The 22,197-nt window shown below is 40.9% G+C and overlaps 1 protein-coding gene across 1 annotated transcript in view; it reads right to left on the reverse strand.

Moving 5' to 3' along the window:
- The window catches only part of LOC104995536 (poly(A)-specific ribonuclease PARN-like), a 58,224-nt gene that overhangs the window by 13,686 nt on the left and 22,341 nt on the right, over window positions 1-22,197 (reverse strand). The gene's annotated exons all lie outside the window — the stretch shown is intronic.

Here is a 22,197-nt window from a genome sequence, read left to right on the forward strand (position 1 = left end):
TAACACTCTTAATTCCATTAACACTTAACTAGCAATCAAACAATACAGGCAGCTGCTGCCTGGAGGTGCAGGTTAAAGACCTCACTGTGAACTGAAGTCTAAACGTACACCTACAGCAAGCCTATTCAGAGGAATCTTCTGTACCAGACTTGTGCACAGATAGACACGAATCTAAGAGTGTTTAAAAGAAAAAAGTTTTGACGAAAATCCCTGGTCTTTATTTTGATAGAGTTACGAACAGCCAACTTATTGGGAAAGTCCCTGATGCGGGGAAAGACTGAGGGCAGGAGGAGAAGAGGGCGATAGAGGATGAGATGGTTGGATTGCATCACTGACTCAATGGACATGAGTCTGAGCAAACTCCAGGAGATAGTGAAGGACAGGAGGGCTGGTGCCCTGTAGTCCATGGGGTAGAAAAGAGTCAGACATGACTGAATGACTAAACAACAATCTTAACAGAAGAGTCGGAGAAGGCAATGGCACCCCACTCCAGTACTCTTGCCTGGAAAATCCCATGGGTGGAGGAGCCTGGTAGGCTGCAGTCCATGGGGTCGTGAAGAGTCGGACATGACTGAGTGACTTCACTTTCACACATTGCAGAAGGAAATGGCAACCCACTCCAGTGTTCTTGCCTGGAGAATCCCAGGGATGGCGAAGCCTGGTGGGCTGCCATCTATGGGATCACACAGAGTTGGACATGACTGAAGCGACTTAGCAGCAGCAGCAACAAAAGAGTACAACAGACTAGCAGAGCAATCATAACAAAGCAGTGGTATGGATTACATTAAATCACAAAACAGCATTGTTACTTACATGCCTGCCTAACAGATATACAGGAAAACAGGAGAATTCTTGAGTCTGTCTGCTGTCACACTACTTGTGTATTTGAATATATTTAAGGGGCATACCTCGGGGCTTCCTGGGTGGCTCAGCAGTCAAGAGTCTGCCTGCCAATGCAGGAGACACAGATTTGATCCCTGGGTTGAGAAGATCCCTGGCGTAGGAAATGGCCATCCACTCCAGTATTCTTTCCTGGGAAATCGCATGGACAGAGGAGCCTGGTAGGCTACAGTCCATACAGTCGCAAAGACACAACCATACCCCACCTTCATAGAATTTTCTTCTATTCCAAAAAAGTGACTTTTCAAGATTATCATTAAACCTGGCTTCATTTTTAAAGCTTTATAGGATTTGACATGTTGAATTAGATCAGATTACATGTCCTGATTTTCCTTAAGAAAGTATGTTCCCTGAAATAGAACTTGATAAAAACAGAGACCACATGGCCAATGTGAGTCCTGTCTCCTCTAAATGAGTCTTACAGGTTTTTTTAAAAAATTATAGCCCCACGTTATGAAAAGCATAAAGAATCCAGTCATTCCCCCTAAGGGAGGCCATTTCAGCCCAGAGAGAAGGGTGGATAGCGAGAGAGAGAATGTGAGCATGCCCCTGGGTCAGCCTTCCCTAGGAAGTGATTGCTTTAAAACAGGGGTCCCCTACCCTAGACCATGGACCTGTACTGGGTGATGAACCTCTGCATGGCAGGAGGTGTGCGGTGGGCCAGCAAGTCAAGTTTCATCTGTATTCACAGCCGCTTTCCATCGCTCATATTACCGACCAAGCTCCGCATCGTGTTGGATCAATGGGGGCAGTAGATTCTCATAGGACAGTGAACCCCATTGTGAACTGTGCATGTGAGGGATCTAGGTTGCAAGCTCCTTTTGAGAATCATCCTGAAACCACCACCCACCCCAGTCAGTGGAAAAATCGTCTTCCGTGAACCTGGTCCCTGGTGCCAAAAAAGGTGGGGCACCGCTGCTTTAAAAATGTTACCTATAAAGCACTCAGGCTACTCAATTATTCAAGTTCAGAAATGTTACTCCTGCACGTCCCTCTTCCCTGAACCTTACACTTGCTAACTCACAAGAAGAAGGTGGTGGTACTTTAAAGCCATAAGAAGCAGAACAGAGCCCAGAGCAAATGGCCTCTTAAGAATGGCTGGCTGGCCTGCCACTGTCTTCTTTTCACCTGTATTATCTGCAGCTTTCAGAAACATCTTTTATTGAGGGGACATGAAGAAAAGGGAGAATACCAATGGAAGTATTGGGGGGGTGGGTATTAAAAATTCATGCTAAAGTTTGCTGTTTGAAAACTGACAATACCTTTAAATTTTTCTTAAAGACAAACTATTTTTGGTTGGTGTCAAGAAATTTTGAAAAATTCAGAAAGCATAAGTTGGAAGATAATAAGGACATGTCCCTCCATCTCAAAAGGGGTAGGAGGCCTAAATATTCCTCTGTGCTATAAACTCCGGAACATGACAGCCTCTGAGACATAAATGTTTAATGAAAACTCAGATGGAACCATCGGTACTTCAAGAAATACAAAGTCCCGAAATATCCCTAACTGCACACAGAAATCTAGCGGATAATAAAGGTAGTAATCAGGGATTTCCCTGGTGGTCCAGTGGTGAAGAATCTGCCTTGCAATGCAGGGAACACAGGTTTGATCCCTGGTCCAGGAACTAAGATCCCACATGCCGAGGGGCCACTAAGCCCAAGCGCCACAACCAAAGAGCCCGCACACCGCGACAAAAGCTCCTGCATGACGCAGTTAACACCCGAGGCGGTCGAATAAATAAAATGTTTTTGGTAATGGTAGTATTCAAATTCCCCTGGAGGAAGAAATGGCAACCGATTCCGGTATTCCTGCCTGAAAATTTCCATAGACAGAGGAGCCGGGTGGGCTACAGTCCAAAGGGTTGCAAAGAGTCAGATACAACTGAGTGACTGAGCACACACATTCAAATTACTGGGGCAGAAATAAACTTTCAAAAAAATGGTGGTGGGACTAATGGAAAAAGATAAACTAGACCCATTCTTCACCCATAAAAAAGAAAAAATGTTAAAATGGATCAGATATCTAATGAATATGAACCTAAACACATAGTGAAGGAAAACATGGATGAATTCCTCCAAAACCTGGGTGTAGACAGAGGCATTATGACTCACTATGTCTCACAATCCATATGTAATAAAAGATTTATAAATCTGATCACTTAAAGATAAAAATCCATTGCATAGCACAGTGAAGACAAATGAGAAACCAGGAGAAAATAATTGTAAAGTGTATCACAGATAAAAGGCTAATGTCCCTAGTATACAAGTAAAACTCAAAATTAAAGGAAAAAAAGAACAAAATTCTATAGGAAAATCAGCAAAGCTGTGACTAAATAGCTCATTACACACAAAGATAGACCACACACACACACACCCCCCGCTTAAACACACAAAAAAATGTTCAATTACCCCTTATACACATAAAAAGTTGTTCAATTCCCTTCATGATGCAAACTAAATGAAATATTGTTTCTCACCATTAGATTGGCAAAAACATTCAAACGCTTGATGAAATACTCTGTTGGTGAGACTATGGAAATAGGCAGTCACAAGCCACTAGTGAGAATGAAAAATGGTCTGACTCTTCCAGAAGCAAATGTGCCAGTATTCAACAAAACTATGCATCTGTTTACTCTTTGAGCCCGCAGTCCCACTTTGAGGAATTCAGAAGATATACCTCCAACAATGCAAAAGTATTTATCTGCAAGATTACTCATTGCCACTTTATTTGTTATCAGGATATTTTATTGCCAAATATCCAAATGTCTAAGTATAGGAAATTGGTTGAATAATTGGTTATAAATTGGTTGGATTAACTATGCTATGTACAGTCAATGTAACTAAGCAGTTACAAGAACGAACGATAATCTCAAAGAACTGATATGGAATAATTTCCAGTGAAAATGGTGAAAAAAGCAAAGTGCAAACAAGCAATTTATGAACCTGTATTCCCAATCTTGGGTGGAATATTGGGGTGGGTGGTGGAATTAAAGAAAAAAAATCCCAAACCCTTCAGTAGCTTTGCTTCTGTAGTTAAATGACTGAAGCGACTCTGAAAATGTCTGGATACACGATAATGTTTATTTAGCAAATTAGTGAAAGTGTTGATGTAGCTGGAAGATACATATGCAAATATTGGAATGGGAGAAGGCAAGGGGGACCCTGTGGGGATGAAATGAAACTGGAGATATGACTATGGGCGTGGCATCTCTCTCTCTTTTTTTTTTTAGTGGCTATTTTCTATTATGTTTCCTATTTCTTTCTTTTTAAAGAAATATTTATTTATTTGCTTGCAATGCAGGATCTTCAATCTTCATTGTGGCATGCGGGACCTTTAGTTGAAGCATGCGAACTTAGTTGTGACATGTGGGATCCAGTTCCCTGATCAAGGATCGAACCTGGGACCCCTGCATTGTGAGCTCGAAGTCTTAGTCACTGGATACCAGGGAAGTCCCTGGACTTGGGATCTCTAAAGGAAGTATGGGTACACGTGTGCATGTTTACATGCATGCATGTATTTGACATATATGTGTATATCCATGCACATATTTCGGAGAAGGCAATGGCACCCCACTCCAGTACTCTTGCCTGGAGAATCCCATGGACAGAGGAGCCTGGTAGGCTGCAGTCCATGGGGTTGCAAAGAGTCGGACACGACTGAGCGACTTCACTTTCTCTTTTCACTTTCATGCATTGGAGAAGGAAATGGCAACCCACTCCAGTGTTCTTGCCTGGAGAATCCCAGGGACGGGGGAGCTTGGTAGGCTGCCGTCTATGGGGTCGCACAGAGTCGGACACGACTGAAGTGACTTAGCATAGCATAGCATGCACATATTTCCCAGTACTGCCCACTGAAAGGACAAAGAAGGAAAAAAATTCCAGTGGTCACAAGCACATGTAGTGTCCACAGTATAATGTCTAACACCATACCCCACTGAAAACAAAAAGGGCTCCTCAAAGAACTTGATTCCAGGGCTGGGGTAAAAGAAGCACAGAATGAGCCCAGAGTATCTTGCTATACAAGAAAGTAGGAAACTGCTCAGGAGACGACGGTGGCATGTCACAGGGACACAGGAAACAGGGGGAAAGGGCTTCTACTGACCAAGCATGTGAGCACCAAAGTGATTTAAGGGTCAACAATACATTCTAAACCATTGAAAAATGACAGGGACCCATGGGTCTGCATCAATACATAACAGAGAGAGGAGGGAAGAGCTCTTAATTCTGGTTAAATGGTGAGTAGGAAATAATAAAGATAGAGAGAGATGGAATTGGTAAATTATCCATTGGTAACCATCACATGAAGAATGACTGATGCAAAAATATCAAGAGATGCTAAATCAGAGGAGATACTTTGATGAAGTGCAGGATATTTGCATGATCTTAAAGTGTCTCTCCTGAGATTGATATCCTGAGAAGGGCACAGCATCACTTCTGCAGTATTCTGGTCAGGACGTATAACTTGAACGTAATCATGAAGAAACATCAGACGAACCCAAATGAAAAAAATACCTTATTGAAAAAAAGGTGGGGTGAAGGGTTGGTGTCCTTCAAAAATGTCACTGTCATAAAAAAGACTAAAGAGACATTGAAAATTAGTTGCAACACATTATCACAGACTGGATCTTATACTAGAGGCAAAAAAGCTACAAAGATAATATTGGATCAAATAATAAAAGTGGAATATGAATAGGAGATCACTGTATTATATCGATGTAAAATTACTGAAGTTGATAACTATACCACAGTTATACCAGAGAGTATCAATACCCTTAGAGTATTTAGGGATTAAAGATCATGATGTCGCTAACTTCCTCTTGGATGGCTAAGAGAAAAACAAGTGTGTTGCAGGGTGGGGTACAGAGAGAAAAAGGGAGTACAGCGACAGAGTGTGTATACGGAGAGAGGAAGGGGAAGAAGAAACAGCATGCACACACGAAACCAAAAACGGCACACGTTAACAAGAGAGGCATCTGGATGAAGAATATATGGGCGCTCTTTGCAGTATTTGTGGACCTTTTTACAGTTTGAATTACTTCCAATATAAAAGCAAAATAAATTACTGGAGATACTTGAGAAGCATGAGGTTCAATGAATACGGAAAAGTAGGCCCCTCCCTGGCGGTCCAGTGGTTAAGACTCCTCGCTTCCAATGCAGGGGGTATGGGTTTGATCCCTGGTCTGGAGGAGCTAAGATCCTACATGCCTTGTGGCCAAAAATCCAAAACATAAAACAGAAGCAATCTGTAACAAATTCAATAAAGACTTAAAAAAAAAAAAAGGTCCACATCAAAAAAAATCTTTTAAAAAAAACAAGGAAAAGTGAGTTTCATCTAAGGAGTATCTTCTGATGTCTGTCTACTGCAGCACAGTCTAGGACTGAGGTGTGTAAGTGCTTACACACGAGTGATAACTATATCACCAACCCAGTAATACAAGGAAGCAGCTCCCTGACCCATTAACAAAATGTCTCATTTGATACAAGCGAAAGTGAAAGTCGCTCGGTTGTGTCCGACTCTTTGCGACCCCAGGGACTGTAGCGTGCCAGGCTCCTCTGTCCGTGGGATTCTCCAGGCAAGAATACGGCAGTAAGTAGCCATTCCCTTACCAGGGGATCTTTCCAACCCAGGGATCAAACCCACGTCTCCCACACTGCAGGAGGATTCTTTACTGTGTGAGCCACCAAGGGAGCCCAAGAATACCGGAGTGGGTAGTCCTATCCCTTCTCTGGGGGGGATCTTCCCAACCAGGAATCACAGCAGGGTCTCTGCATTGCAGGTAGACTTGTTACCCGTGGAGTCCCTTTAGGGTCCCCCGGAGTCAGCATCCATGCCTTTTCGTTCTTCAATGCCTGGGCCCTTGTTCCTTCAGTTCATCCCCTCATTTAACCAAAACTCTATCAACACGATGAGCATGTCCCATGGGTCTCCTCCCAACACTGTCCAGTCCTGCTTGCTGACTCTCAGTCACGGTTCCAGCTCCTTCCTACACTGTTGCCCATGCACCCTCCCAATCTTGCCTCTCGATTCTTAAAACAGGATCTGAAGTGGTTAGTCCCTCCCTTTCCTCCTCCTCCCAGTCTCCCTTCCCCTTCAAATCCTTTCCTTCCAATGTTACCAAACATCTTCCAAAGCAGAGATCTGATCAAATATTTCCAGCTCTGAGACTTCCACTGCTTCCACTGCGAAACTGAATTGTAACTGCTTGGAGCAGCAGACAGGTTCCTCTGTCATCTGGGTCCCCATCGGTTTCTCTAGCCTTATCTTTTTTAAAATTATTATTTATTTATTTATTTTTAGCTGCGCTGGGCCTTTGTTGGTGTGAGTCGGTTTTCTCTAGCTGCGGTGAGCCGGGGTTACTCTTTGTGGTGGTGTGTGGGCTGATTCTCGTTGCAGTGGCTTCTCGTTGCAGGGCGTGAGCTCTAGATGAGCAAGCTTCAGTAGTTGCGGCTCATGGGATTTGCTGCCTTGTGGCATGTGGGATCTTCTTGGACTAGGGATCGAACCCATGTCCCCTGCACTGGCAGGTGGATTCTTAACCACTGGACCACCAGCAAAGTCCTTCTAGCCTTCTCTTCCACGAGGCAGTTGAGTTGCAAAGACAGCATCTGTTTACCTTAATTTCGTGACATGCAGTTTTCCACATGGTCTGCTGTCCACCAGTGGGCTTATCAGCCCCAATACACCCTGCATTTCCCATTCTGACATTGCTGTTTTTGCCAAGAGCCTACTGCCCATCTCTTCCTGCTCAAATACCACTAGCCTCGTAGAATGCTCCCTAATTCCTCTGTTCAGTGCTCCTTTTCCTCCATGCTTCCTGGAACACTCTCCTTGTCTGTCTCCAGGGGCCTTTAAGTCATATATCCTTATCATCTATCTATTAACAAAACTGGGACCAATGCAGATGTCCATCAACAGGAGAACAAACAAACAAACTACAACACAGGTATACAATGAAACATATTCAGCACATAACAATAAGGAATTACTCATATAAGCAACATGGGAGAATCTCAAGCACATGCTAAGTGAATAAAGCCTTCATATAAAACAGTGGGTATTTCATAATTCCAAGTATATGAAATTCCAGAAAAGGCTTAACTACAGAGAAAAAAACTCGAGGAAGAAATGGGGGATGGCAGAGGCAGAGGAACCTCAACTTTCTGGAGTGATGTTAATACTCTGTATCTTTATACAGAATACACTTTTGTCAGAACTAGACCTCAACATTAGGTAGGTTCTCTATGAGTATCAGGATTGACTGCATTATATTTTAGCCTGAATTTGCAGATGATGATTTTGCAGGTGTTTGCTGGAAACATTATTTTTATCCTCATCGTAGGTCACTGAATGTCTAGTGTTCCTCTTGATAAATGTCTAAGAGTCTACTATATATCACAGCCTATGTGAGCACCTTGCCTCTGGGAGGTTCCTGTTTTTATATGACTTTTTTTTTTTTCTATTTTATTTTTATTTATTTTTTAAATTTTATTTTATTTTTAAACTTTACATAATTGTATTAGTTTTGCCAAATATCAAAATGAATCCGCCACAGGTATATATGACTTTTAATTTTACAAAGCATTTTCAGAAACATTTTCCCCAATTAATTTACAACACATTTCTTAGTTCTTTTTTTTTTTTTTTCCAGCACCCTTCAGCATGTAGGACCCACTCCAGTGTTCTTGCCTGGAGAATCCCAAGGGATGGGGGAGCCTGGTGGGCTGCCATCTATGGGGTCGCACAGAGTCAGACATGACTGAAGCGACTTAGCAGCAGCAGCAGCATATGGGAATATCAGTTCTCCAATGAGGGATCAGAGCAACTCCCCGTGCATTGGAAGTGAAGAGTCTTAACCAATGGACCACTAGGGAAGTCCCCATATTTTTTTTTTGGCTTCACTAGGTCTTTGTTGCTGTGCATGGGCTTCTCTCTAGTAGTAGAGCCAACAACAGGCTCTAGAGTGCACGGGCTCAGTAGTCATGGCACATGGGCTTGGTTGTGGCCTTGCAGTATGTGGGATCCCTGACCAGGGATCGAACCTGCGTCCCCTGTATTGGAAGATGGATTCTTAACCACTAGATCACCAAGGAAGATCTCCAGTTCAGTTCAGTCGCTCAGTGGCTCTTTGCAACCCCACGGACTGCAGCACGCCAGGCCTCCCTGTCCATCACCAACTCCCAGAGTGTGCTCAAACTCATCTCCATCACGTCAGTGATGCCATCCAACCATTTCATCCTTTGTCATCCCCTTCTCTGCCTACCTTCAATCTTTCCCAGCATCAGGGTCGTTTCAAATGAGTCAGTTCTTCACATCAGGTGGCCAAAGTATTAGAGTTTCAGCTTCAACATCAGTCCTTCCAATGAATATTCAGGACTGATTTCCTTTAGGATGGACTGGTTGGATCTCTGTACTGTCCAAGAGACTCTCAAGAGTCTTCTCCAACACCACAGTTCAAAAATATTAGTTTTTTGGCGCTTAGCTTTCTTTATGGTCCAACTCTCACATCCATACATGACTACTAGAAAAACCATAGCTTTGACTAGATGGACCTTTGTTGGCAAAGTAATGTCTCTGCTTTTTAATATGCTCTCTAGGTTGGTCACAGCTTTTCTCCAAGGAGCAAGCGTCTTTTAATTTCATGGCAGTTCTTAATCTACAGTTTCTGCCTTCAAATAAGAAAGAAGCCTTTACTCCGTAGGAAGGGCTACTGTTTATTGGACATTTTGCCTGAGAAAGCCCTCACACAGGTGTGAAATTAATACAGTTCAGATGTTTAAATGTGCATTTGTATGAAATATCTACATCAATATAAAATGTTCTCAACTGTTACTCTTCCATTAAAAATAAAAACAGTGACTGTATCCCATATAGCTTAACTAAAATGGTTTTGGATCAAAAACAGTTTTTATTAAACACTGAAAAGATTTAGGCAGTAAGGCCTCTAAGTTTTTGATTATCCGTTTTTATGGCCCAGTGTTGTGTGTGTAGACACTCAGTATATGCAAGTTGATAGGCTAGTCCATTACAGATTGATTTTAAAGGTCAGAAGTCAGAATGAAAACCCAGTGAAACAACCTCCCATGAGTCTGAGCTCACCTCGCATGCAGAACTGGAATGCACAAAGTGAACTACTTTATAATGCATATCAAGCGCACATTTAAATCCATGAAAGAAGTGGTGATTAATTTAAAAAACGAAATGTTAGAGAAACAACATGGTATGTCAAAACTGAACAGTAAACCTTTCTTAGTGTCTATATGGGGGAATGCAAATGATAAGCTGGCCTGGTTACAACAGCTCTTAGGTCAAACTTAGAATTCTGCCACAAGATATCGTTAACAAGGCAGCAACTACAAATCAAATTCCGGAGGGTGAATATCTCCATTAACTTCCTCCTTTTAGTAGAAAAGAAGGTTTGCTAACAGAAAGGTCACATTTATGAGCTTCTACAAATGCCTTTTTCTGTAAAACCACAAAAATTTGACTGCCTCAGGAAAAATTTCCCCTCTTTACTTTTAATTAGGGCATTATCTACATGCAATTAAATCCACTCATTTTAAGTATACAGTTCAGTCAATTTTTATTATTTATTTGTTTGTTTGGCTGTACTGGGTCTTAGGTGTGGCGTGTGGGACCTCGTTCCCTGACCAGGCATTGAACCTGGGCTCCCTGCGTTGGGCGGGCCAAGTCTTAGCCACTGGACCACCAGAGAAGTCCCCAGTTTGGTTAATTTTTGAAACTGGATGTAGCCCTGTAAGCACTGTAACAATCAAGATAGGTATCAGTTTCCTTTCTCTAAAAATATTCCTTGTGCCACTTCGCACTCAATTCCCTTCCCAGCGACCACTGATCTGCCTGCAGCCCCCATGGCTTTGCTTTTCCTAATGGTTCATATGAATGGAATCATATAGTATTTAGTCTTTTCTGTTTGACTCTTACGCTTAGCATTATACTCTGAGAACTAGCCACACAGTTGGAAGGATTGATGTTTTATCCCTTTTGTTACTAAATAATATTATTTCATAGTATGGCTATACTGCAATTCATTTACTCATTTACCAGTTGATGGACGTCTGGGCTGCTTCTAATATTCTGCTACTATAAACAGGAAGACTACGCACATCCGTGTAAAGGCTTTTCTGAGTTTTTTTAAATCGTGGCAAAAGACACACAACATAAAACTACCACCTCAGTGAAATTAAGTACATTTATATTGTGCAACTGCCACCACCATCCTTTCCCAGAACTCTTTCCACTTAGCAAAACTGAAACTCTGTACCCATTAAACATTAATACCCCATTCCCTTTTCCTCCCAGGCCCTGGAAACCACCATTCTACTCTGTCTCTATGATTTTGACTACTCTAGTAGGTACTTCATAGAAGTGGAACCATTCAGTATTTGGCTTTTTTTCATTTAGCATAATGTCAAACGAGGTTCATCCATGTTGAGTGTGGGTCAGAATTTTGTTCCAATGGGCTGAATAAAAGCCCATTGTATAGGGCTTCTCTGGTGGCTCAGTGGCAAAAAAAGAAAAAAAAAATCCATCTGCCAATGCAGGAGATATGGGTTTGATCCCTGGTCTGGAAAGATCCCACACGCCATGGAGCAACCAAGCCCGTGGGCCACAACTATTGAGCCTGTGCTCAAGAGCCTGGGAGCCACAACTACTGAGCCCATGTGCTGCAACTGCTGGAGCCTGCGAGCCCGAGAGCCCGAGCTCCACAGCAAGAGAAGCCACTGCAATCAGAAGCCTGTGCACGGCTACTATTTAGTCCACTGTACACATACCATAGTTTGCTTACCATTCATCTCTCAACGAACACTTGGGTTGCTTCCACACTTTAGCTGTGAAAATGCTGCTATCGACATGGGCTGTATAAATCTCTCTTCAAGACTCTGCTTTCAATTATTTTGGGTATATATCAAGAAGAGGAATTGGTGGGATTATATGACAAATCTATTTTTAGTTTTCTGAGGAAGCAGCATACTGTTTTTCACAGCAGCTGTACCAGTTTACATTCCTACCATCAGTGCACAAAGTTCCAATTCTCCTATCTTTGTTAACACTTATTTTCTAGTTTCGTATTTTTCCTAATGGGTTTGAGGTGGTATCTCATTATGATTTTGCTGTGCCTTTCCCTGAAGATTAGTGACACTGAGAATCATGTGCTTGTTGGTCATCTGAATACCTTTTTTGGAGAAATTTCTGTGCAAGCTCTTTGCTCATTTTTGAATGAAGCTGTCTGATTCTTATTGCTGTTGGGTTTTAGGAATTCTCTATATACTCTAGACATTAATCCCTTATCAGATATATGGTTTGAAAATATTTTCTCCCATTCTGTGGACTGCCTTTTCACTCTGTTGTAGTGTCTTTTAATGCACAAAAGCCTTTATTAATTTTCATGAAGTCCACTTTATCTGTTTTTTGTTGCCTGTGTCTTTCATGTCATATCTAAGAAATCATTGCCAAATGCAATGTCATGAAAACTTCTCCCTATGTTTTCTTTGTTGTCTTCTCAGAGTTTTATAGTTTTAGCCCCTATGTTTATATTTATTTATATATATATATATATATATGAAATCCAGTTTGAGTTAATTTTTGTATATGGTGTTACGTTAGGTCCAACTTCATTTTTTTCATGCGGATATAGAGTTTACCCAACACCATTTATTCAAAAGACTGTCCCTTCTCCACTGAATGGTCTCAGAACAGCCCTTGTTGAAAATCATCTGACTACTGGCGTATGTCTGTAGGCCAGAACCACACTGTTTTGATTACTGTAGCTTCATGGTGAGTTTTGATATCAGCAAGTGTTAGGTCTTCAAATTTGCTTTTCTTTTTCCAAGATTGTTTTGGCAATCAAGGATCCCCTGAGATTCTGTAAGCATTTTAGGATGGATTTTTCTGTTTCTACAAAAAATAGGTTTTTGAAAGAAATTGCATTGAATCTGTAGATCACTGACATCTTAATAGTATTCAGTCTTCAAATTCATCAACAGAGAATATGTTTTCATTTATTTAGCTCTTTTAATTTATTTTGTCATGTTTTAGAGATGGTAAGAGAGACCCACCCCTCTCTGTATTCCTCTTCTTATAAGGGCACCAATCCCATCATGAAGCCCCCTACTCTCATGACCTCATCTAATTCTAATCACTTTCTCAAGGCCCCATCTCCTAATCCCATCTCATTGGGAGTTAGGGCTTCATCATACGAATACAGGGGTGAGGCAGGAACTTAATTCAGTCCACAACATAAGGTCACTAAGTCTTTTTTTCCATCTCTAGAAGTGTTACTGTTTTACAGTAAATGTAAATTCTTACATTTAGGCCTGCAAGGCATTTTAAGCTTCATTAGATATATGGTGGATGTAAGAGTGGAAGTTTATTTTTTTTGCATTTGATTGAGAACAATTTGTTTGTTCTCATTTGATTGAGAACAATTTGCCTATTGAATTATCAGCAGTTTCATCAGAAATTTTTAACTTTTCCAAATTCCTGACAGTTATTAACCTTAGGATTTGAGAACAAGAAATCTGAATTGCCAAATTACATATTATTCTATATTCTTCACACTTTCTTCCATGATTTTAAGTAATAATGAGTTATCATGAAACACTGAATCACTTCTGTGATAGGGTTATATTAAGAAGTTTCAGGGGCTTCCCTGGTGGTCCAGTGGTTAGGAGACTGTTTGCCAATGCAGAGGACACGGGTTCGATCTCTGGTCCAGAATGATCCCACATGCCTCAAGGCAACTACTGAGCCGGTGAGCCACAACTACTGAAACCCAAGTGTTTAGAGCCCTTGCTCCGCAACAAACGGTAGCCTCCTCACTGCAACTAGAGAAAGCCTGCGCACAGCAACAAGGACCTAGTGCAGCCAAAAATAAATAAATAAGGAAATAAATCTTGGAAAGAAAAGAAGTTTCAGGGGTTACTTTGGTAAAGTAAGATATAATAATCAATGTGTGGGTTACTATTATTATGAACAAATATACTGTGACAATATCATATATTTCAATACATGTAGAAAGTAATGTCCACCTGATACAGAAATCTGATAATAAAACATTAGCACTAAATGAATGCCCAATAAATATCACTGAAAAACAGAAAGATGCCACAAGTATTTTGTATTTAAAAGTTATTCTTAAATGAGATTTTAAAACACATAAGCATTATTAGTACCTTTCATAAGACAAATGTTCCAGATGGAGAAGAGATTCTTTCAGGTCGTGCTGTTGTTGATCAAACTATTTCAAGTGTGTCCAAAGCAAATACAAGTTGGGTGTTAAACTACACACTACTTCATATAGACTCATTTCCTTCTCTAGAGATGAAAATACTTCGTCTGCTTGTCTTGATTTTGGTTTTGCTGCTAAAATTGATACGGCTTGTCCTAATTCAGATTTTAGATCAACTGATTTCACATTGGAATATTCCACAATGACACTTACATTTTGTCTCTGCATTTTTTCTGCAGAAGTCTTTACAAAGAACTGTAACCTACAGCAAATATTCAAACACTGGAACACTACTGGATTCTACTAAGATAACGTAACATTCAGATATCCTATTAACAGTACATGGTTCAAAACTGCCAAATTAAAGACTGCTCCCAAAACTTATTTCTTGGAGCAAGATTTGCAGAATTTTTATACAGTGTACTACTGTTTGTAATCTCGCTAATATTTTTTTAAATTAATTTATTGCTGTGCTGGGTCTTCGTTGCTGTGTGTGGGCCTCCTCTGGTTGCGGCAAGCAGAGGCTACTCTCAGGTTGTGGTGTGCAGGCTTCTCATTGCGGTGGCTTCTCTTATTGCAGAGCACGGGCTCCAGTAGCCGTGACTCGTGGGCTCCAGAGCACTGCTCAGTAATTGTGGCACATGGCTCAGTCACCCCACAGAATGTGGAATCTTCCCGGACTAAAGATCAAACCCATGTCCCCTGCATTACAGGGCGGATTCTTAACCACCGGACCACCTGGGAAGTCCAGTACATTCCTTCTTATAAGAATAAGTTAGTATTAATAGCAGACAGGGCCGCAAACACATATAACAAAGCAACAATGACAAGCGAGAATGACCAATCTGATGGCGGCTCTGTTCATCCTGTCTGCTCTAGTCCTTACTTCAAAAATGTTGACCTTAACCTTTGACATTGATTCCACTCTTGCTTTTGACTTGTCAGATCATTTCTTTGAGCTAGTAATGCCTATGATTTTTTTTTTTTTAGTAATGCCTATGTTGATGGTTAAACTTTAATTCCCACAGATGTTTTCCCTTTACCCTGATCTCTCAACTGATACTTCTTATGATTTGGAATAATACATAGATGTCCCTAGAAATGCCAAAAGGAACTCCTGCATGGCAACCCTACTGGAAATAAACTGATCACAACTGGACTCTCTACTGTTTCATTATCTGCTTGTCTTTCCTTATGCCAGCACCACTCTCTTTTTACCTCTAGCTTCAGTGTAAGTCCTAAAGGCAAAGGTAAGTCCTGCAGCTGGCCAGGAAGTTCACACTGCTAAATAAAATAACAGCCACCTTTCATTTTCAAGGGGTGCGTAGTTTATAAAATTCTCTCATTTGATATTTGTCTATGATAATTTGAAGCTGAACATGTATTTTCATTCCCATTTCACAAGCAAGAAACCACATCCTCAGAATAAGTGACTCCTCCCAGATTGTGTAGCTGGTTGGATAGGTCTGAGGGTGTTCTCCGAGTCTACTGCTCTTTGAAATGCTCCACAGCCTTGTCCCTCACACCAGCTCCCCAGGGCCAGTTCCTTCTGTGCAGGTCTCAACTGAGAAGAGACCGCCTTGGAAAGGTGTGGCCTGGCCCCCTGAGGAGCCCAAGCAGCTGTTTGTTTTCCTCTTCCTACTCATCTCTGCCTGTGTTTCATACAGATTTTGTGACTTGCTTATTCTCTCTCTCTGCCACTAGAAGGTAAGTTCAGCGAGAGCAGGATCTTACTCTCTGCTGACCTCAGGGTCCTCAGTACCCTGTGCAGGGCCTGCAGAGTCAGTCAGTCCTTTTCAGTCAAGCTGTGTTAAATGGATGAAATAAGTGAATGCTCCCTGCACCAGACCAATAAGCCAAGTGATAAACACCAGACTGCTTATCCTGTCCTGAATTATACATAATACTAATATGGTTTACTGTCTAGGACAGTAAGTTCCCTACGTATGAACCTTCAAGTTGCGAACTTTCAAAGGTGTAAATGTGCCTCCCATCAGCATCAGGAATGAGTGAAATTGCGTGTGTTATTTGTGTGAAAGGTATTATAAACCCGTTACAGGACAGGACTCTAGCTGGTTGTGTTAGCTGGGTACCTAGGCTAACTTTGCTGGATTTAACAAACTGGACTTGTGAATGCACTCTTGGAAAAGAACTCATTCGTGTGTAGGGGACTTACTGTACACAGTCAACTTCCCCAGAACGCCTAGAAAAAAGCACACACCCCACAAGAAAAGAGCCAAGGGAAAGAAGAGGTGTCCCACTGTGCAAACTACCTCACTCCGCAAAATGAAGTGGAAAAATCTGGGGAAGTGGGAGCTAGAAAATGCATTTTTATTGTTTTCACAAACTCCCGGGCTGAATTCAAATTCCAGCAGCATGACTGTTTCTGAGTCTGCAGGCATGGTCCGGGTGGATGAGAGGAGGATGCCACAGAGCCTAAATTCAATTCAGAAAGCAGTTCCTTGAAAACTGCTGATCAACTGTGATTCTTATTTGTAAAAAAGAAGTTTGAGTTTGAAAAGCAAAATTAAGTACGGCACCTCCGTATGATGGCTACCCAGGAAGAAAGGCTGTCACTTGAGGAATGAATGGTGGTGGGTGGGGAGGATATATGAATGTGTTGCATGAGTATGTGCTCAGTCCCAGGCATAATGTTTATTTGTAAATTAGCATAAAGGAGACAAAAATTGGTCTGGGTTACAAAAAAATCAATGGCATGCAATTAGAAATACATTTTACAAGAACATAGTCTGAACCTGGTTAAATAGTTCCCTATTCCTAACTTACTTTAATTCAATATAGAAAAGATTGATAGCAAACAAAATAACATTAATACTAACTCCTAAATTTAAGAATTTAGACTCAACGTACAACTAATTGAAGCTGAATTCAGAATATTTGGAATTCTCAGGGGCTAGGAAAAAATTTAACTTTGCAACTAAAATTTACTTTTGCCTCCAATGAAAGGGTTTACTAATCATACCAGTAATATTGGGCTTCCCAGGGAGTTCAGAGGGTAAAGAGTCTGCCTGCAATGCAGGAAACCTGGGTTTGATCCCCAGGTTGAGAAGATCCCCTGGAGAAGAGAACGGCTACTCACTCCAGTATTGTTGCCTGGAGAATTCCATAGACAGAGGGGCCTGGTGGGTTACAGTCCGTAGGGCCACAAAGAGCTGGACATGACCGAGCAAGTTAGCATGCACATAGCACTAACAGTCAAACCAAAACGACTCCTCTCACCATACCAAAAGCTCAACTATTTTAGAAAATGAACTACTTTTTAACAACTTCCAGGAAGTTAAACATGACCAATTGAACACAGGGATTTATCTGTAGAGAGACAGAAATATCCTTGCAAAGGCACAGAAGAGGAGAGGCAGCGGGAGAGGATGCGATGTGTGCTCACCTTGGAGATATGCTCTTTGGAGATGACAAGTAAGGACAGGAGTCCCACAAAACACTGCATAGCAGGGGAAACAAATCTAAGTGTTGTATAAAAAGCTGGTTCGCCCAATAGAGCTCTGCGTAGTATAGGCAAATAACAGGCCCCAGATTCCTGTAGGTAAAAAGGACTGTGCTATGCCAAGAGGGAGCGGCTGTTCTAGGACCCCCACCCCATTCCTGTGAAGACAGGGGGCCAGGATTCCCCCAAGGTCAACAGAAGCTGGGGAGGAGGTTTTGGCTCTGGAGAAACTGATCCCCTCAGAGAGGCACCAGGTCCAGCAGTGGAGAGCGGGAGAGTTGGGCAATAAGAACTGACTAACAGAGGAAGGAGGGCTTCCCAGGTAGCTCAGCTGGTAAAGAATCCACCTGCAATGCAGGAGACCCCGGTTCGATCCCTGGGTCGGGAAGTTCCCCTGGAGAAGGGATAGGCTACCCAGTCCAGTATTCTTTGGCTTCCCTGGTGACTTAGATGGTAAAGAATCTGCTGGCAATGAAAGAGACCTGGGTTTGATCCCTGGGTTGGTAAGATCCCCCAGAGAAGGGCATGGTAACCCACTCCAGTATTCTTGCCTGGAGAATCCCCACGGACAGAGGAGCCTGGTGGGCTACAGTCCATGGGGTTGCAAAGAGTTGATCATGACTGAGCAACTAAGCACAACATAACAGAGGAAGGAGTATCTCCCATACACTAAGAAGTGAGCCTCCAGGGCACCAGCAGTCAGGTCATCTCCCAGAAGCTACAAATTAGAAAATCAATCTCTAAAAGAACTCAGTCCTTAGAGCTAGTATCACACTTAACATGGAAAGCTTTTGCCCTAAGATCAGGAACAAGGCACAGATATTGACTCTCACCACTTCTGTTCAAAACTGTAGTAGAGACTCTTGCCAGAGAAATAAGGAAAGAAAAAGAAATGAAATTCATAAGGTCCTTTGGACAGAGAGAAATACAAATGCCTTTTTTTTTTCTTAACAGATTGTCTAAACAGAAAACACCAAATAGTCTACAAAAAGGTTATTTAAAAAAGTGAATTTAATAAGATTCAAGGATACAAGGTCAAAATAGACAAATCAACTGTATTTTTTTATATCAGCAGTGAATGACCAGAAATTGAACCTTAAAATGTATGACTTACAAAAAAAATATGACTTACAGCAGCATCAAAAAGTAAAATACTGAAGGACAACTCTAATAAAGCACATGTAAAATCTGCATGCTGAAAACTACAATACAGTGATGTGAGAAATCAAAGTAAACCTAAGTGAAAATATACACTGTGTTCATGGGTGAGGAGACTCAATATAGTTCAGCTGTTAACTCTCCCCAAAATGATCTTATATTAATAGATTCAACAAAATCCCAAAGTTCTAACAGACTTTTTATAGAAATCAACAAATTGACTAAACTCTCTGTGCAAAAGCAAAGGACTTGGAATAAGCATTTTTTTTTTTTAAAGAAGAAAATGGTTGAAGGATCTCCTATCTGATTTCAAGGCTCACTATAAAGCTTCAGCATAAATTAAGACACTGTAGCACTGGCATAAGGAAAGACATACAGATCAATGGAACATAACAGAGTCTAGAAACAGACCACATGCATATGGCCAACTGGTTTTTGACAAAGGAATCAAGGTAATTCAATAAAGGACAGTATTCTCAAAAAATGGTGCCAGAACAAATGGACATCTATATGCAAAAAATGAAACTGTATTCATGCCTCATTCTGTACATAAAAATCAACTGGAAATAGATGATATGCCTAAACATAAAACTATAAAGCTTACAGAAAAAAAAAAAGAAAATCCTTATGACCCTAGTTTAGGCAAAGATTTCTTATGTACTCTGGAAAAAGCACAAGCCCTAAAGAAAAGCATGAGTCTCAGAGAAAGATATGCAATTACAAAGCCAGCTTCTCACCTCACCACTCTACAAGGAGAAACCATCAATAAGTTCTGCCTCCAAGAACTTTTCATCCCTTTTCAGTTCTTTCTTAAACAATATTGAAAGTGAAAGTGTTAGTTACTTAGTTGTCTCTGACTCTGTAATCCTATGGACTGTAGCCCACCAGGCTCTATCCATGGGATTCTCCAGGTGAAAATACTGGAGTGGTTTGACACGCCCTTCTCCAAGGTGATCTTCCCAACCCAGGGATCGAACCCACATCCCTTACATCTTCTACACTGGCAGGGGGGCTCTTTACCACTAGTGCCACCATACTGGATGGCCAAAAATAGTCAAGCCTTTGAAGGAAGTCTTTGAGAGACAAAACCCAAAACACACCAGTATTCAGAGAGAGAAAAACGGAGGAAACAATGCAGGGAGCTGAGGGAAACTTACCGTGACTGGACAAGACTACCGTATTTGGAAGTCAATGGACACAGAAAAATGAAGACATAGCAATAAGCATATTACTTGGATATCACTTGGAAATAAGGTAAATTATCAAATGAAAAGAGTTGAAAGTGATTGCCTCTGAGGGACAGAATGGGGGTGACAGGGGACTGCTGTTTTTTATTATAATTTTTAAAAATATTATTTGCCTTCAAAAAAACAATGCTTATGTATTTTGTTGACAGTACTTGAAAAGAAAAACAAGTGCCAAGAACTTCACAAAGTGAAGTTGGTATGTGAAAAATCACCATGCCAACAGTAAATTGCTACTTTTCTGTCTTAAATTGCTAATTAAGTAAAAGTAAGCTCTCTTACTTAATTGGCTTCATGACCATGAGTAAGAGATAGCTTCTCTCACTCCCTAGTTCTCCTCTCTAACACAGTGGAGGGTGTACAAGATCACTTCCAAGTCCCTTCCAGCTTCCACAAGTACGTGGCTTTATCCATCAACACTTCTGTTCATACAGTTATACGCGCTGCTATAATAAAAAAAAGAATTTATATATATATAGTATTTGTAAGTAGAAACGACACATAAGAAAAAGTTCAAAGCCAGTTACCTATAAAACAACAAATTATAGCATGAGTATCTTAATCCCATACATTTTTGAAGACATTTAATTTCTTTGGAAATTGTCATTTTTGGTTTTTGGTTGTCATTTTTGGTTATCTTTCTCACAAACCCAGTAAACCCAACCTGAAAAGGAATAAACCCCACTAATGTCAACTGAACAGGCTCAAATGTGGAGGTAAACTACTGTTTCACAAATGACGACAAAGGAAAGGGAAAAGTGGGTTTTTTTTCACACTCATGGAAGGCTCCAACTCCTTCTCTCTGCTTGGGTACCCACCTTCATCTGACACCCACTGAAGCCAAAAGATCTGAGCTAACAGAGACAGAGAAAGTGGGGATGAAAGAATAGGATAGAAAGAAAGTTAACAACCATGTGGACAATGCTACTCTAAATTCTAACAGTATCATTATATTCATGAATTTAGCTATCCTAAATGGACATTCACATTACAGAGTTATCAAATTAATGATGAGATAACTAAAGCCAAGACCCAAATCAAGACCTCCGAATTTATACTTTTCAACTGGAAAGAATCAAAGAATACAGCTATGTTTCTAAAGTAGCATCACTAAAGTATTATTCTTATGAATATTAATGGACTATGCTGAAACAAGGTAAAACAGAGTACTCTTATTTGGTGCTTACTTTGTGAAATATTGCCACTGAAATACATTCCAGATGTTTAGCCTGACAGATGCTTCGATGAGGGTTTGTGGACTGAAATACTGATAATTGTTATTCAAAACTAAACTTACAGAATACCTGAAAACAAGATGAACTGGAATGTGTGGACAGTTTTATAATATTCATTAGCAACAATTTTTTAAAGAAGGCTACTGTTTTAATGCAAATGAGTAGGAGTTTAAAAACTGTCTCCATTTAGTGCTTTAGCACTAACAATTTGGTCTGACGAATCAACAGGGTAGGATGGCTTTAGCAGAAGAGAACAAGGTAAGCACCTTGACATGGAGAACATGTTTCAGCTCTCTGAGAGCAGAGAACCAGTGACCAGAAGAGGTTCCAACACCAGGAAACCACATGGTTCCTGCATCCTGGCTTGGTTTTTGAAGATCCTTCTGGGGATAATTTGTGACTACAGCAAACTAAGAAACTAATCCTTTCCAAGAACGTAGAATCACTCATTTAGGAAGATGAACTAATATACTTCATGGTCCTTCCCAAGAAGTCCCCAATTCTTTACATCAACTATTTGACAACTGATGTTAACACTCAAAAAATGGTGGTCTGAATACTGATTCCTGTAGCATCACGAGTTTGATTTCCTTTTAAATTACTTTCCTTTAAAATATGTGATAAGTCAAGGGTGAAAGGTCTTCAGACTTGAGATATTCCAAGGCTTCCACAGTCAATCTCCTCCCACCTTCATATGGCTCTTTCAGATGAAACAGCAGGTAAGACAATAAAATAAGCTGGATGCTGGTATGATTATGAAAAAAAAAAAAAAAGTCATTCCATCTTGCCTAACCTTTAGCAAAGCATGTTAAAGTATCCAAGCATGGCCTTATATTGTTCAAAAGGAAAAAAGCAGACTGCACTGCTTTCTCCAATCAGAAGCTGGGTGGGAAGATGTGTTCCTAATGTCTTACTTGGGTTCACTTGTTTATTTAAACCTTTCTCTGAGTG

The sequence above is a fragment of the Bison bison genome, unplaced genomic scaffold (assembly GCF_000754665.1).
Source record: "Bison bison bison isolate TAMUID 2011002044 unplaced genomic scaffold, Bison_UMD1.0 scf7180017864283, whole genome shotgun sequence".
In the NCBI taxonomy this organism is placed as follows: domain Eukaryota; kingdom Metazoa; phylum Chordata; class Mammalia; order Artiodactyla; family Bovidae; genus Bison; species Bison bison.